Source organism: Sapajus apella, unplaced genomic scaffold (genome assembly GCF_009761245.1).
Source record: "Sapajus apella isolate SASKATOON/1434 unplaced genomic scaffold, GSC_monkey_1.0 scaffold83, whole genome shotgun sequence".
Classification (NCBI taxonomy): Eukaryota; Metazoa; Chordata; class Mammalia; order Primates; family Cebidae; genus Sapajus; species Sapajus apella.
Window position 1 is genome coordinate 4,349,708 of NW_022437023.1, and position 17,970 is coordinate 4,367,677.

The 17,970-nt window shown below is 46.6% G+C and overlaps 1 long non-coding RNA gene across 1 annotated transcript; it reads right to left on the reverse strand.

Moving 5' to 3' along the window:
• Positions 1 to 501: 501 nt before the first annotated feature.
• On the reverse strand, positions 502 to 1,114 carry LOC116533569. The gene is made up of 2 exons (XR_004261352.1): positions 867 to 1,114; positions 502 to 621 (listed from the first exon to the last, which is right to left on the reverse strand). It is a non-coding gene; the product is annotated as an uncharacterized LOC116533569 (long non-coding RNA).
• Positions 1,115 to 17,970: the final 16,856 nt, after the last annotated feature.

Here is a 17,970-nt window from a genome sequence, read left to right on the forward strand (position 1 = left end):
TTATACCTTCATAACTATCTCTCTTTTTAATACATGTCTTTTTTCTTTTCATTCACCATGGTTATCTGAGGCCTTTCCTCGATATCAGTTTGATTCTTAGCCATATCTGTTCATTTTCATGTTATTTCTCATGTATGACTTTTGTAGAAGTGCCCTTAGTTTCCTTCCTTGTTATTTCATCTGTTTCAGCTTTGAGTGCTTCCTTTCTTGAATTCATGTTGTTATTACATTTTTCTGTAGCTCAGACTACTACTGGGAATATTTTTTTCCTGTTTCCTTGGATTACATTTTCTTCTGGACTTGGCTCTCATCAATCACGTGCATGTTCCTTTCAGTGTTTTCCTTTCATATGTTTGTGTATCTGCCATGTTAATTTCTTACATGTCTCGTGCTTCATGCAGCAGCTCTGGCCAGACATTGTGTTTGCTTCTGTAAAATATGGGTACATTCTCAATTCCAAAAGTGTCTGTATCCACTGCTTAGATTTAACAAATGTTAACATTCCCTTTACTGTATTTTCGAAGTATTGCTTTATGCAACCCATTTAGTACTTGCCACGAAACACCCCCATCTTTACTCTTTTGTAACTGAGGTGTCTCCTCACCAGGTAAACAACTGAAACTCTACAGCTAGTGCTCGACTTACGACCACGATTGGTTCGGACAGGCCGGTCGTAACACAATTTGGTCGTAAGTTGAGTAGGCTATATGCACGCGGAGATGGTAGTGCTGCTGGAAGCTGGTCCGCACTGTCGTATGTCCAGCTGGGCAACGTTGGCGCTGCCAGACGCGGAGCAGTCGTGGCTAGCGATTGTGGTCATAAAGTCGAATGGTCATAAGTTGCATAGGTCGTAAGTCGATCAATACCTGTACTTATCTTCCTGACCTCCAGTTGACTCTCCCCTTCTTCACTCTGTCCTAATCAGGAGCTAAGATTTTCTTAACTGCCTACCATTTTCTATCTTCATTTGTTTTAAAAAAAAAAAAATCCTTATTTTTCACCCCCACTAAGGAAATTACTGAAAACCAAGTTAGCAAAAACCTAGCAAATAGGCTGGGTGCAGTGGCTCACTCCTGTAATCCCAACAGTTTGGGAGGCTGAGACGGGCAGATCACCTGAGGTCAGGAGTTCAAGACCACCCTGATCAACATGGAGAAACCCCATCTCTACTAAAAATACAAAATTAGCTTGGCATGGTGGTGCAGGTCTGTAATACCAGCTACTCGGGAGGGTGAGGCAGGAGAACTGCTTGAACCCAGGAGGCAGAGGTTGCAGTAGGCTGAGATCGCACCATTGCACTCCAGCCTGGGCAACAAGAGCAAAACTCCACCTGAAAAAACAAATAAACAAAATCCTAGCAAATGTAAGAAACACAGCACTAATCCAAAAACCAGCTCAATAACCCCTTCCTTTTCAGCCACTCAGGCACATACCCAGACACAAGGCCACTTGCCCATCAGGAGCCCACCCACCAAAGTGGAGGGCTGGGAACTTGGGGACCAGAGGCCTCAGTACAAATCCCAGCTCTGGCTTACCAGGAGAGTGACTTTGGAGGCTTCTGCCAGTCCTTCTGCTCCTTGGTTTCCTCATCCCTAAGCCAATGCAGCAAATAAATGCCATCTTCAAGGGGTCAGTACAAAGATACCGAGACGGTGTGTGTGAAGTGCCCAGCTGTGTCCCAGCACAGAGCAGGTACTTCCCTCTTGTCATCAGCCTGCCTCCCCTCCTCTGATGACAGCCCTCCTCCAAGCCACCAATGGCAGAGTTAGACTAGACCCAGAAGATTCTTTGGTCACCCCCTCCTTCCTTATGAATAGGGAGGAAGCTGAGGCGCATAACTGGTAGCTCAATGAGAAGTAGAACTCACTCAGTTCTCTTTGGTATGTGGAAACATCGTCCGTGTCTGCTGCCTGCCCCTGTCATAATTCTCTCCTTGCCCTATTCCATCATGAACCCTCTGTATAAATCACCCAGAGGATATCCAGTCTCCCCACAGCCCCAAGCTTAACCCTTATCCTCTTTGTGGACGACTCCCAGCATTAAATGCTTTTCTTCACCTCTCTGGCCTAGGCGTGAGGGATGAGGACAAAGCTCATTCGTTCAGTTTAATCCATGCCTAGTTCCTTCTAGGGGCTGGGCCTGAGGTGCTCTTTGGAGCTGCTCTGCTTCCCTTCTGCCCTCTGGTTCCCTTAGGCAGCTCACAGGAGTGGTGGTAGCCCCATTCTCCCTTCATCAACACAGATCCCTTCCTGGCTGAGGACAAAACTGAGGCTGTGCAGCCCTGACTGCATGCTCAGGAGGCCTCGGAGAGAACTGTCCTTGTCCAGAAGATACCGCTCAGCTCCCAGCCACCCCGCCTCTGCGCCTGCCAGTCTCCAGGCGTCCCAAGTCCAGAGCAGGGCGAAGCATCATGGGCTGCATGTGTTGGGCTTTTGTCCAGATGCCCAATTTTGGCCAGAAAGGAAGATGATTCTGGCCCCCAAATGTTTTTATAATCTTGTTCAGACACAGGGGCAAGTGTAAGGTGCCATTGTAAGAGCTATACATCGGGAAGTAAGATGCTCTCTAAGAATTAAACCATAAAACAATACAAAATGAATCAGAACAGCGATATAGAAAGTCACCTTAAGATATGCTTTCCACATTCGAGTCATCAGAATGGGGCTACAGCACAGAGGATGTTAAAGACGGTGCCCATCAGAAGAGGTGGATGGTGGCCACCAGTGGAAGCCCAGAGAGGGGAAACCTCATGGGCAGAGACTGGCAGTGACCATCTGATTGGGAGACAGTGTCCTGGCCCTGGCCAGGCCTTCTTTTTTTTTTTTTTTTTTTTTTTTTTTTAGACAGAGTTTTGCTCTGTCGCCAAGGCTGGAGTGCAGTGGTGTGATCTCGGCTGACTGCAACCTCCGCCTCCCAGGTTCAAGCAATTCTCCTGCCTCAGCCTCCCAAGTAGCTGTGATTATAGGCATGCGCCACCATGCCCAGCTAATTTTGTATTTTTGGTAGAGACGGGGTTTCTCTGTGTTGGTCAGGCTGGTCTCAAACTCCTAACCTCAGGTGATCTGCTCACCTTGGCCTCCCAAAGTGCGGGGATTATAGGCATGAGCCACTGCACCCAGCTGGCCAGGCCTACTCTTGTTGCATGGATGGTGCCACAGGTGGTGATGCCTGACTGCAGTCAACAAGCCTCAGATTCTGTAGCAAGCGAACTTTCCTCTGCCTTCCCGCTCACCAGGCAACCTTCTAAGAAGTTGGTATCTTGTCTGTTTGAGCTGCTATAACAAAGTACCATCAACTGGGTAGCTTAGAAACAACAGAAATTCATTTCTCACAGTTCTGGAGGCCAGAGATCCAGGCACAAATACCAGTAGATGGTGAGGACCCATGTTCTGGTTCATAGATAGCAGTCTCCTCACTGTGTCCTCACATGGCAGAAGGGGAGGGGCAGCTCTCTGGGGTCTCTTTTATAAGGTCACAAATCCCATTTATGGGGGCTCTGCCCTCATGACCTAATCACCTCCCAGGGGCCCCTCCTCTTCATATCATCTCCTTGGAGCTGAGGTTTCAACATGTGAATTCTGGAGGGACATAAACATTCAGACTAGAGCAGTTGGCTTCCCACATAGTGTGCCTCTGGGAGAGAAGTATAATCTGCACCCCAGCATTCCTGTGGATGGAGTCAGTCTCTTGCATGGTGATGACAGCATCACACACCTCCAGGCTCTCAGCAGTGATCCTGTGATGCAAGGGTCAGTCCTGCACTGGGGTTGAGCTTCCCACTTCCAGGCCCCTTTTTCAGGCCTTTTGGAAACCAGCCACCTCCAGCCCCTCACTCCTGTTGAGCCCCAGCCATAATCCCAATCCTATTCTTCCTCTGGATTCCAAAGCTTCGTCCGTATTGAGCTGCAGGGGGAATGCAGAGGGCTGGAAACGGGCAGACTGGAGTTGCCAGCCAAGGCTGGGCTGTGAGCTCCATGGAGCAGATGCTGTGGCCATCCTTCCCCTGCTCTAGGCCCAGCTCCAGGCCAGGGCCAGCACTTGGTAGGCTCCTCATGAGCGCTTCCTGAATGAATGTTGCAGAATGAAAATCTACCCCAGAGTGGGCCAGGCCTGAGCTGGGCTCTGAAGTATCTGTGTATATTGAAGTATGTGGAGGAGGGGCAGGAAGTGAAAACATTCCAGAATGAGGGCATGGGGACTTCCCGTCAAAAATGAGGGCACAGAGGCAGGAAGAGTGGGATGTATGCAGAGGACCAGAAGGAGGTTGGCTCAGTGGAGGCTGAGGGGGGATGCTAGGAAACATAGGGAATCATAAGGCAGGGCCCAATGATGGGGGCCCGAGGCCAAGCAAGGGGCTGAGGTCCGATGCTCTGCGCAGTGGTAGCCATGCTGGGTTTCTGAGTTGGAAAGACACGGGATGAAAGTGGTGTTCCAGAGTCATCAGCCCAGCTGGCTGGGCTGACGAGTGCCAGAGGAGGAGTTGGGGGGGGGGGGCGGGTGGCAGCATAGGCACCTAGGAGACTACTGAGTTACCTGGGCATGGGGTCATGGGACTGTCCACCATGGGGGGAAATGAAGATGTTGGGAGAGGCACGTGGAGATAAATACAAAAGGATTGCTACAGCATCATTTATATCAGCAAAAAAAACTGAAAAGGAAGAGCCCCTATGTCCATCAGTAGGAAAATGGATACATAGGTGGCTGTATATTGATACAATGGACCGCACAGTGGGGAGAGTGAGTGGCGTACATCTGCATGCCTGGACATCAACAACTCTCAAAAACAAAGAAAGAGAAAACCAAGGTTTAGAAGGATCTAGGCTGTGCTGTTCCATGTGGTAGCCACTAGCTACATGTGGCTATTTAAACTTTAACTACAATTCAAATGCAGTTCTTCAGTCACATTACCTACATTTCAAGTGCTCAAAAGCCAGGTGCCATCTGTGGCTGCTGTATTGGACGGCACAGACAGAGGACATTTCCAGCATCACAGAGAGTTCTGTTGGACAGCACTGATGTTTTGAAACATGCAAAACAACATTACATATTGTGTATGGATACAGAAGAGGCTCACAGGGTTTCCATGAACAGGTGTTGCCTCCGTTGGCGGTGGAGCTGACAGGAAGGAGGTGTTGAGGGGTGGTCAGGGTGATGGGAACAGGGGAGGCAAGGATGTAGCTCTGAATACAGAAAGGCAGAGGCAGGGGGTCGCTCCACAATCCAGGAAGTGCCAGGCACTGCAGGGGGGATGGGAGACGCTTCTAGGCTCTCTGAGGATCCCAGACATAAGCGCTGTAATGACCGCAAAGACTAGCCTTCAGGTGGGGCCATTCCCAAATTGTCCCCCTCGTGATTCCCAATAAGACTGGGCAGAAGGAGTCTTGGAGAGGGTCAAACCTGCCCAGGTGGTTGGTACATGACAAGCTGCAGACCTCACATCTAGGGCTTGCCTCAAGCAAAGTGAGGGCTGAGGAGAAGGGCAGAGAAGCAGGAGCAGAGAAGTCAGAGGAGGGGCAATACCATGATTCAGGAGAGAGAGAAAAGGAAAGGAGGCGGGGTGGGCGCAGCCGTCTCAGATATGCAGGCATGAGGCCGGGCATGGTGGCTCATGCCTGTAATCCCAGCACTTTGGGAGCCTGAGGTGGGAGGATCACTTGAGCCCAGGAGTTCCAGACCAGCCTGCAAAACCCTGTCTCTTCAAAAAATACAAAAATTAGTTGGGTGTGGCATGCGCCTGTAGTCCCAGCCATCTGGGAGGCTGAGGCAGGAGAATGGCTTGGACCAGGGAGGACAAGGCTGCAGTGCGCTGAGACTGCACCAAAGCACTCTAGCCCAGGTGACAGAGAAAACCCTGTCAAAAGGACAAAAGCAAGAAAGAGAGAAAATGGGAAAGAGAAAAAGAGAGACTGGATAGAAAAAGAGAGTGAGAGAGAGAAAGAGGAGAAAAAGAAGGAAAGAGAAAGGGAGGAAGGGAGAAGGAAGGAAGGAAAGGAAAGAGAAAAAGAAAAAGGAAGGAGGGAGGGAGGGAAAGGAAGGAAGGGAGAAAGGAAGGAAGGGAGGGAAGGAGGGAAGGAGGGAGAGAGGGCAGTGGGGGGGGGAGGGGGGAGGAGTCTGAGAGACAAGACAGGTGGGAAAACCCGAGAGGGGGCAGTTTCCAGGTGAGGGGTCAGCCCAGGTGCAGGAGAAGAGGCACCTGCCCCGTGGGTGTGAGGAATGGAGGCCTGGCATTTTCTTCTCTTTCTAACCCCCTCGTTCAGAACGACCTATGTTCAGCATTTTGTGTGGACTGGCTTCCATTTATGCACCTTCGGCATGTTCTCTGATGCTATCTGAGGCACTTACCTGTCCTTTGAAATAGTCTCTGCATTTTTCCAATGGCTGCTACCCCTGGTTTGGAGTTTGCTGGGATAGAACTAAAGTAAAATTTCTTTTTTTTTTTTTTGAGAGAGAGTCTTGCACTGTCGCCCAGGCTATAGTGCAGTGGCGCGATCTTGGCTTACTGCAACCTCCACCTCCTGGGTTCAAGCAGTTCTCCTGCCTCAGCCTCCTGAGTAACTGGGACTACAGGCATGCACCACCACACCCAGCTAATTTTTTTGTATTTTTAGTAGAGACGGGATTTCACCATGTTGGTCAGGATGGTCTCAATCTCCTTACTTCGTGATCTGCCCGCCTCGGCCTCCCAAAGTGCTGGGATTACAGGCGTGAGGCACCGCGCCCGGCTGAGCTAAAGTAAAATTTCTTAATGACTCCACTGTTGCTGTGCCATCAAGCATCGGGGACTGGGAAAGCCGGGTTGCTCAGGTGGTTTGGATTCAGTGCCGGTGACCTTTTGTTTCCATGAGAACACAGAATGTGGCCAACCAGCAGTCTGGTCTGAGCTTGATGCCTAAATTCTAATGAAAGAGCAAGTTGAACTACAATGGTGAGAATGGAAACTAAGAACATTCTATCCAAAATGTTTGAAAAAGCCTTGTGACCAAAGGTGAATGACTCAGAGTTTCTGTAAGACCCTGAAATGGGTGATAACCTCATGTCTAACCTTGGGAACTGGCTGAGTAAATCTCAGCACAGCTGCTCTGTGGAAGGTTTGCAAACCTTGTGAGTGGTGGTTATAAAGATATGGCACAAGTTGGAGAAATTATTTATAATAAATTATTTGGGAAAAAAATTAAGACCCAACGTGGTACAGATGCGGTTGTTTCATTAAGGTAAGAAGATGCTAACACTGCTTCTCAAACTATCAGTGGTGACTGGCCAGTTTGATTTTGTACAATTTCCAGTTCATCCCAAATGGAAAATTTTGTAAAATATCATAAAATAAATGATTAGGCCGGGCGCAATGGCTCACGCCTGTAATCCCAGCACTTTGGGCGGCCGAGGTGGGCGGATCACTTGAGGTCAGGAGATCTCATGATCTCCAGAGATAATCCTGGTTAACAGAGTGAAACCCTGTCTCTACAGAAAATACAAAAAATTAGCTGGGCATGATGGCATATACCTGTAACCCTGGTTCTCAGGAGGCTAAGGCAAGAGAATTGATTGAGCCCAGGAGGCAGAGGTTGCAGTGAGCCAAGATCGTGCCACTGCACTCCAGCCTGGGCAACAGAGTGAGACTCCATCTGAAAATAAAAATAACTAACTAAATAAATAAATAAATAAATGATTTAACACATATCCATCACAGGACTTGTATCTAAAATACATAAGAACTCTCAAAACTCAACAGAAAAAAAAAATCCAAATAGAAGTAGAATACATGAACGGTCACTCCACCAAAAATGAAGTGGAAAGCAGATACACGAAATACAAGCCCCAACTTTCAAATCATAGATTCCATAGACGGAAAACAACCATGTCCAGTTGCTGTAAGAGTGTCTAAACATTCACTCTCATTTTCTGGGCCTGTTGTGCTGTAGAACACTGACGAATCTCTGGCAGACCAGCTCCGGGCCGCGGACCACACTTTGAGTGGCTGTGGACCACCTGCTCAAAGGCTAGAAGCAAATGCCAGAGGTGGAATTCTTTTTTTCCTCTTTAGCTTATTTTTTTGTTATGAAGTTATACTGCTGTTCAAAATAAAATTTGACTTAAAATATACAGAAATAATAATACAGAAGAAAATCTATTTCCCCAAGTCTGGGTTTATGGATAAAACACACCATCTGCCCTGATGGTGTCATCTCTTGCTCCCTCTCACCCTCCCCTAACTTCACCTCCTCCATTCCTCCCTCTCCTCCACCTGCTTGCCATAACCTCCCTCTTTTCCTAGTGGCAGGTCCCTGGCTCTGGTCCCACCACTTTGTCACTGTTCCAGACCCTCCCCGACCTACACTGGAAAAATCGCTTTACCTTTCTGAGCATCAGTTTCCTTATGTGGGGTGACAGTGAGACCCCACCTCAGAGAGCTGTCCCGTGAGGAGTGAGTGAGGTCACTGAAGTGGGAGAAGCTCTGTGAGCCATGTATAAACGTGCACATGCAGAGTGGACTCTGGCTGCGTGCCCTGGGTCCCCAAATGTGCTGGCTGGCTCTGGTCGGCCTCCCAGTCTTCATTCCCATCTAACCCTCCCCTCTCAGGCAAGCCAGGTGTCTCTGCCTCCAACCAAATGCCCCTCCCAGGAGGCCTCCCCCGCCCACATCCTAGCACCATTCACACCAGTGCCCCTGTCCCTCAGAGGGGGGTGTGTCCTCCCTTTCTAACTACGAGCTCCCCAAGGTCAAGGCAGCTCTTCCCCAGGGGAAAAGCCAAGTCAAGTTGCTGTATTCTTCGTTGCTATAGCCTCAGGCTATGCAAACTTTTCCACCTGTTATATATAACAGGTGAAAGATATATAATAGTTCTCAGCCCCAAATCTCCTGAAACTGATGAGCAACTTCAGCAGTCTCAGGATACAAAAATCAATGTGCAAAAATCACAAGCATTCCTATACACCAATAACAGACTTCAAGAGAGCCAAATCAAGAATGAACTGCCATTCACAATTGCTACAAAAAGAATAAAATACCTAGGAATACAACTAACAAGGAACGTAAAGGACCTCTTCAAGGAGAACTACAAACCACTGCTCAACGAAATAAGAGAGAACACAAACAGATGGAGAAACATTCCATGTTCATGATTAGGAAGAATCAATATCATGAAAATGACCATACTGCCCAAAGTAATTTACAGATTCTATGCTATCCCCATCATGCTACCAATGACCTTCTTCACAGAACTGGAAAAAACCACCTTAAACTTCATATGGGACCAAAAGAGATCCCACATAGCCAAGTCAATTCTAAGCAAAAAGAACAAAGCTGGAGGCATCACACTACCTGACTTCAAACTATACTACAAGGCTACAGTAATCAAAACAGCATGGTACTGGTACCAAAACAGAGATATAGACCAGTGGAACAGCACAGAGGCCTCAGAGGCAACGCCACACATCCACAACCATCTGATCTTTGACAAACCTGACAAAAACAATGGGGAAAGGATTCCCTGTTTAATCAACGGTGTTGGGAAAACTGGCTAGCCATGTGCAGAAAGCAGAAACTGGACCCCTTCCTGACACCTTACACTAAAATTAACTCCAGATGGATTAAAGACTTAAACATAAGACCTAACACCGTAAAAACCCTAGAAGAAAACCTAGGCAAAACCATTCAGGACATAGGCATAGGCAAGGACTTCATGACTAAAACACCAAAACCATTGGCAACAAAAGCCAAAATAGACAAATGGGATCTAATCAAACTCCAGAGCTTCTGCACAGCAAAAGAAACAATCATTAGAGTGAATCAGCAACCAACAGAATGGGAAAAAATTTTGCAATCTACCCATCTGACAAGGGGCTAATCCTCCAGAATCTACAAAGAACTAAAACAGATTTACAAGAAAAAAACAAGCCCATTCAAAAGTGGGCAAAGGACATGAACAGATACTTTTCAAAAGAAGACATTTATGAGGCCAACAAACATATGAAAAAATGCTCATCATCACTGGTCATCAGAGAAATGCAAATCAAAACTACATTGAGATACCATCTCATGCCAGTTAGAATGGCGATCATTAAAAAATCTGGAGACAACAGATGCTGCAGAGGATGTCGTGAAATAGGAACACTTTTACACTGTTGGTGGGAGTGTAAATTAGTTCAACCATTGTGGAAGACAGTGTGGCGATTCCTCAAGGACATAGAAATAGAAATTCCATTTGACCCAGCAATCCCATTACTGGGTATATGGCGAAAGGATTATAAATCATTCTATTATAAATAACACGAATGTTCACTGCAGCACTGTTTACAATAGCAGAGACTTGGAACCAACCCAAATGCCCATCGATGATAGACTGGACAGGGAAAATGTGGCACATCATGGAGTACTATGCAGCCATAAAAAACGATGAGTTCATGTCCTTTGTAGGGACACGGATGAAACTGGAAACCATCATTCTCAGCAAACTGACACAAGAACAGAAAATCAGACACCGCATGTTCTCACTCATAGGCGGGTGTTGAACAATGAGAACACATGGACACAGGGAGGGGAGCATCAGACACTGGTGTCTGTGAGGGAGAAATAGGGGAGGGACGGGGGGGTGGGGAGTTGGAGTTGGGAAGGGATAACATGGGGAGAAATGCCAGATATAGGTGATGGGGAGGAAGACAGCAAACCATACTGCCATGTGTGTACATATGCAACAATCTTACATGTTCTTCACATGTACCCAAAACCTAAAATGCAATTTAAAAAAATTTTTTTAAAAAGATATATAATAGTTATATATAATAGGTGGAAGATATATGAACGCAGTAAGTTCTCACTTAAGTTGCTGATAGATTCTTGGAAATTGCAACTTTAAGGGAAACAAAACCAATTTTACCACAGGCTAATCGATACAAATGAATAAAATCCCTGTGATATATTTCTGGTGACAAAAACATCACCAAACTTCTAAACATCAAAACACTTCTAATATTAAACACTGAAATGAATGTGAGCCATACACACATTTGAGAAAAATTAAGAAAAACAAGTAAGATAATTAGGCCAGGTGCAGTGGCTCACGCCTGTAATCCCAGCACTTTGGGAGGCCAAAGTGGTCGGATCACCCGAGGTCAGCAGTTCGAGACCGGCCTGGCCATCTTAGTGAAACCCCATTTCTACTAAAAATACAAAAGTTAGCTGGGCGTGGTGGCGGGCACCTGTAATCCCAGCTACTCAGGAGCCTCAGGCACAGGAATCACTTGAACCTGGGAGGTGGAGGTTGCAGTGAGCTGAGATCGTGCCACTGCACTCCAGCCTGGGTGACAAGGCAAGACGCTGTCTCAAAAACAGAAAGAAAAAGAAAAACAAGTAAGATAATTATTTACTCAGTTATTCCAGTTCAGGGTCGTGGGTGGTTGGAGCCCATGCTGGCAGCTCAGGACGCCAGGTGGGAACCTACCCTGGACAGGTCACGGTGCTCACATACCCACACTCACTCGCACTGGACCATGCAAACTCACCAGTGAACAGAGCATGCACAGCTTTAGGATGTGGGAGAAGGCCCGTGCAGACATAGGGAGAATGCAAACACCAGGCAGACAGAGTGGTCCCTGCAGGAATCGAATTTTCCTCTTACCGATGTAATGATGAAAAGATGTTATTCAAGGACCTGCTGTATGTGAATACTGGCTAACTCAATGAGCACTTACTAGGTTCCACGCACGCTCACAGGCCCTACCCATGTACTAACTCTTTTAAAGCTCACAACCATGCTAGGAGGTAGGTTCTGTTCTAAGCTCCAATGTACAGATGTGGAAACAGGCCAGTGAGCAGAGAAATCGCCTGCCCCGGGTCATCCAGCCAGCCGGGAAGCCCCACACTCTCATCCACAAACTGCCCGTGGTTGCTGGTGGGCTTCCTGCTCTTGTTCACCCAGCTCAGGGCCTGGCACAGTGAGAAGCTCTGTAAGCCTTTGTTGAGTGGATGAATGCTGCCCATTGTCCTGCACCTGCAAAGCTGTTTTTCCCTGCTATTGAAGGGGCATGACTGGAGACAGAGGCCACAAGGTGACCTTACCACGGCAACCTGTCGTGCCAGTGCCCGGTTCCACCCGGGGCCTCTGAGAACTGTGTCCTTCCACTCCTGAGTCCAGCACTTCCCAGGCCAGGTCAGCACTTGAACTCCTTGGGAAGTCTGTGTTTCTTTATTTTATTTTTTTAAAATAATTTTTTTTGAATTTTAATTTTTTAAGAGTTTTTAGAAATAGAGAAGGGGGTGGTCTCACTTTGTTGCCCAGACTGGTTTCAAGTTCTGGGCTCAAGCAATCGCCCACATCCGCCTTCCAAAGTGCTGGGATTACAAGCCTGAGCCACCACACCCAGCCCTGTGTTTAAATCCCCTCCCCTCCCCTCCTTCCCTCCTCCCCTCCCCATTTCTCTTTCTCTTTTGTTCTCTCTCTTTCTCTCTCTCTTTCTTTCTTGTTGAGACAGAGTCTTGCTCTGTTGTCCCCGGCTGGAGTGCAGTGGTATGATCTCTGCAACCACTGCCTCCTGTGTTCAAGTGATTCTCCTGCCTCAGCCTCCCAAGTAACTGGGACTACAGGCACACGCCCGGCTAATTGTATTTTTTTGTGAAGACCGGGTTTCGTCACGTTTGGCCAGGCTGGTCTCCAGCTCCTGACCTCAGGTGATCTGCTCACCTTGGCCTCCCAAAGTGCTGGGATTACAGGCATGAGCCACTGCACCCGGCCACTATATCCCCTTATTTCTGTCTCAAGCCCAAGTTGTCAGGAAGACGCTGAGTTCTCCCACCTATGGAAGAAAGAGATACATCTCACAGCTTCACCAGCTGAACGCCCTGGGACAGCTGCCCAGGGGTCTGGGCTATAGTCTAATCTGATCAGTCTTCTTTCCTCCACTCTGATTTTTCTCAAATAGCATTCTTTCCCCCTAGACTAACCCATTTTCCTGAGTTCTGATTCTCTTCACATCCTGTTCCCCTCTACCCCCAAGTCGTTCTTCTCCCCTTTTCAGCTACCCATTTATTTCCGTAATCATTGTAAATACAGTTATTTGCAAGTCTTTTCCAGATTGTTCTATCATCTCAAGTTTCAGGGACAGAAATTCTCCTGTTTGTGTTGTATGTCCTCTGTCTGTTGCTCACCGTGACTCAGTTCCTTATGTATATGATACTTTCTGATTGTGAGCTAAAGTCGGATTTTTTTTTTCTCACGGTGGCTCAAGTGGCCTGGATTATGAAGGCTCCCGCCAGACACGATTTTTCCTTTGTCACCGTACTCCTGGCCAATTTAAGAATTCCTGTTTTTGTGGTGGTTGTTGTTATTGTGGTAAAATATATAACATAAAATTTACCATCTTAATCATTTGTAAGTGTCCAGTTCAGTAGCATTAAGCACAAACATTCACAGTGTGGTCACCACCTTCCATCTCCAGAACTTGTTCCTCTTCCCAAACCAAAACTCTACACCCTCTAAACACTAACTCCCCATTCTCTCCTTCCTCCAGCCCCTGGCAACCCCCATTCTATTTTCTGTCTCTATAAATTTGCCTCCTCTAGGTACTGCATATAAGTGGGATCGTGTAAGATTTGTTCTTTGGTGTCTGGCTTAGTTCACTTAGCCTAATGTCTTCAAGGCTCATCCACGTTGTAGTATGTGTCAGAATTTCCTTCCTTTTTTTTTTTTTTTTGAGATGGAGTCTCATTCTGTCACCCAGGCTGGAGGGCAATGGCGTGATCTCGGCTCACTGCAACCTCCGCCTCCTGGAGTAGCTGGGACTACAGGCATGTGCCACCAGGCCCAGCTAATTTTTGTATTTTTAGTAGAGACAGGGTTTCTCCGTGTTGGCCAGGATGGTCTTGATCTCTTGACCCTGTGATCCGCCTGCCTCAGTTTCCCAAACTGCTGGGATTACAGGCGTGAGCCACTGTGCCCAGCCCAGAATTTCCTTCCTTTTTAAGACAAAATAATAGTCCATTGTATATGTGATCCTACATTTTGCATATACTACTCCATTCATTCATTGATGAACATTTGGGTTATTTCCGCCTTTTGGCTATTGTGACTAAAGCAGCTATCAACACTGGTGTACAAATATGTTTGTTTCTGTCCTGCTTTTATTTCTTTTGGGTATATACGCAGAAGTGGAATTTCTGGATCGTATGGTAATTCTGTGTTCAATTTTTTGAGGCACGGTCACACTGTCTTCCATAGCGGCTGCACCATTTTGCATTCCCAGAAGCAATGTACAGGGGTTTCAGTTTCTCCATATCCTTGTCAACACTTGCTGTTTTCTGTTTTGTTTTTTCATAATAGCCATCCTAATGAGTGTGAAGTGGTATTTCATTGTGGCTTGATTTGCATTTCCCTAATAGTTAGTGATGTTTATCATCTTTCCATGTGCTAACTGGCGACCTGCATATCTTCTTTGGAGAAATGTCTTTTCGACAATGAATAATTGAATAAATGAACAATGAATTTTCAAGTCTTTCACCTATTTAATCAATTTTTTTGAGACAGGCTTTCCCTCTGTTGCCCAGGCTGGAGTGCAGTGGTACGATCTTGCCTCTCTGCAGCCTTAACCTCCTGGGCCCAAGCAATTTTCCCACCTCAGCTTCCCTAGTAGCTGCGACTGCAGGTACATGCCACCATGCCCAGCTGATTTTTGTATTTTTTGTAGAGATGAGGTTTCATCATGTTGCCCAGGCTGATCTTGAACTTCTGGCTTCAAGCAATCAGTCCACCTCAGCCTCCCAAAGTGCTGGGATTACAAAGAGCTGAGCCACTGAATTGGCTTCAAATTTTTTTTTTTTTTATTGTTGTTGTTGAGTTGTAGGAGTTTGAAAAACATATCCTAGATATTGGCCAGGTATGGTGGCTCACGCCTGTAATCCCAGCACTTTGGGAGGCCGATGCAGGCAGATCACTCGAGGTCAGGAGTTCGAGACCAGCCTGGCCAACATGGCGAAACCCTGTCTCTACTAAAAATACAAAAATTAGCAGGGCATGGTGGCTCATGTCTGCAGTCCCAGTTACTGGAGAGGCTAAGGTAGGAGAACCACTTGAACCCGGGAGATGGAGGTTGCAGTAGCCAAGATTGCACCACTGCAGGCCAGCCTGGGTGACGGAGTGAGACCCTGTTTCAAAAACAACAACAAAGATATATATATATATATATAATCTCCTAGATATTAATCCCTTATTAGATATATGATTTGCAAATATTTTTTCACATCTCATGGATTGCCTCTTCGCTCTGTTAATTGTGTACTTTTTTTTTTTGACTCTGGAATGCTGCACTCCACGCTGGAGTGCAGTGAGATGATCTCGGCTCACTGCAACCTCCGCCTCCCAGGTTCAAGCAATTCTCCTGCCTGAGCCTCCCGAATAGCTGGACTTACAGGCACCCACCGTCACGCCCGGCCAATTTTTGTATTTTTAGTAGAGACAGGGTTTCACCATGTTGGCTAGGATGGTCTCAAACTCTTGACTTCAAGTGATCCACTCGCCTTGGCCTCTCGAAGTGCTGGGATTACAGGCATGAGCCATCGCACCCAGCCCCTGAAAGTTCTTGATTTTAATGAAGTCCAATTTATTTTATGTTTTGTTGCCTATGCTTTTGGTGTCATATCCCAGAATCCTTGTCACATCCAATGCCAAGAAGTCCTCCTTCTATTTTCTTCCAAGAGTTTTGTAGTTTTAGCTTCTATGTTTAGGTCTTTAGTCCATTTTGGAGTTAATTTTTTAATATACTTAAAGATTCAACTTCATTCTTGCGCATGTGGACATCCAGTTTCCTAAGTCTTCTTGGAAAGACTACCTTTTCCCTCACTGAAGGGTCTTGGTATCCTTGTCTGAAATCATTTGACCATATATGTAAGAGTTTATTTCTGGCCGGGCGCGGTGGCTCAAGCCTGTAATCCCAGCACTTTGAGAGGCCGAGGCGGGTGGATCACGAGGTCAAGAGATCGAGACCATCCTGGTCAACATGGTGAAACCCCGTCTCTACTAAAACTACAAAACATTAGCTGGGCATGGTGGCGCGTGCCTGTAGTCCCAGCTACTCAGGAGGCTGAGGCAGGAGAATTGCCTGAACCCAGGAGGCGGAGGTTGCGGTGAGCCGAGATCACGCCATTGCACTCCAGCCTGGGTAACAAGAGCGAGACTCCGTCTCAAAAAAAAAAAAAAAGAGTTTATTTCTGGGCTATCCTATTCCATTAGTCCAAATGCCTGTCTTTATACTAGTACCACACCATTTTAGTTATTGCAGATTTTTGGTTACATTTTAAAATCAGAAACTGTAAGACTTCCAATTTTGTTCTTTTTCAAGATTGTTTTGACTATTTGGGGTCCTTGGAGGTTCCATATAAATTTTAGGATGGATTTTTCTGTTTCTATAAAAATACTATGATTTGTATTTCAATAGGGATTGCATTGAATCTATAGATTGCTTCAGGAAATATTGACATCTTAACAATATTCAAGTCTTCTAATCCATGAATATAGGATGTCTTTCCATTTATTTGTGTATTCTTTCATTTAGTTTGGCAATATTTTGTAATTTTCTTTCTTTTGTTTCTTTTTTTTTCTTTCTTTTTTTTTTCTTTTGAGATGGAGTCTCACTCTGTCACCCAGACTGGAGTGCAGTGGTGCCATCTCAGCTCACTGCAACCTCCGCCTCCCAGGTTCAAGCAATTCTCTTGCCTCGGCCTCCTGAGTAGCTGGGATTACAGGCCCACACCACCACACCTGGCTAAATTTTTGTATTTTTAGTAGAGATGGGGTTTCACCATGTTGGTCAGGCTGGTATCAAACTCCTGATCTCATGATCTGCCTGCCTTAGTCTCCCATACTGCTGGGATCACAGGCTTGAGCCACCGCGCCTGGCCTTGTGATTGTCAGTGTTCAAGTCTTTTGCCTCCTTGGTTAGGTTTATTGCTAAGAATTTTATTCTTTTTTGATGCTTTTATAAATGCAATTGTTTTCTTAATTTCCTTTTTGGATTTTTCATTATTAGTGTATACAAACAACTAACTTCTATGTGTTAATTTTGTATCCTGCAACTTTGCTGACTTTATTAATTCTAGTAAGCGTGTGTGTGTGTGTGTGTGTGTGTGTGTGTGTGTGTGTGTGTGTAAAAGCCATCTTGTTTTTGTTTTTATTTTTACCTGGAGACTCAGGCAGGGACAGGGTTTCTTGCCATCTTCCAAAGCCAGTGGGTAGGTTTTTTCTAGGTCCCTAGTCATTGAGGAGGCAGGCTTCAAGGATCCCAGCTATCCTTAAGAGTACTGTTTCGGGCCGGGCGCAGTGGCTCACGCCTGTAATCCCAGCACTTTGGGAGGCCGAGGCAGGTGGATCACGAGGTCAAGAGATCAAGACCATCCTGGTCAACATGGTGAAACCCCGTCTCTACTAAAAATACAAAAAATTAGCTGGGCATGGTGGCGCATGCCTGTAATCCCAGCTACTCAGGAGGCTGAGGCAGGAGAATTGCCTGAACCCAGGAGGCGGAGGCTGTGGTGAGCCGAGATCGTGCCATTGCACTCCGGCCTGGGTAACAAGAGCGAAACTCCGTCTCAAAAAAAAAAAAAGAGTACAGTTTCCAGCTTCCTGCTTCACGAAGGCCAAGGCCTAGGTCATGGCTAATGCCAGCACCTGGCTGCTGAGCCTATTTCCTTTCCAATACCCTCCCCTCAGAGCTCCTGGTTCAACCTTCTGCTTTTCTGCTCTGTCCTGATTTAAGAAACGGATACATTATATTTCTACATATTCAGAGCACAGGGGGCCCAGCATCCCACTTCCAAATGAGCATGTCCAGCACATGCATTAGAGAGGATACATGGAAGCCAAAATTTTGTCCATAGTGAAAGGCCCTATTCCCAAATACAGTTACAGTGGGGAAGACCTTGGCCCCTCCCCCAGGCAAGAGTCTTGCCTCCCCATAGGGCTGGTAGCCTGCCAAGGCCCAGGCCAC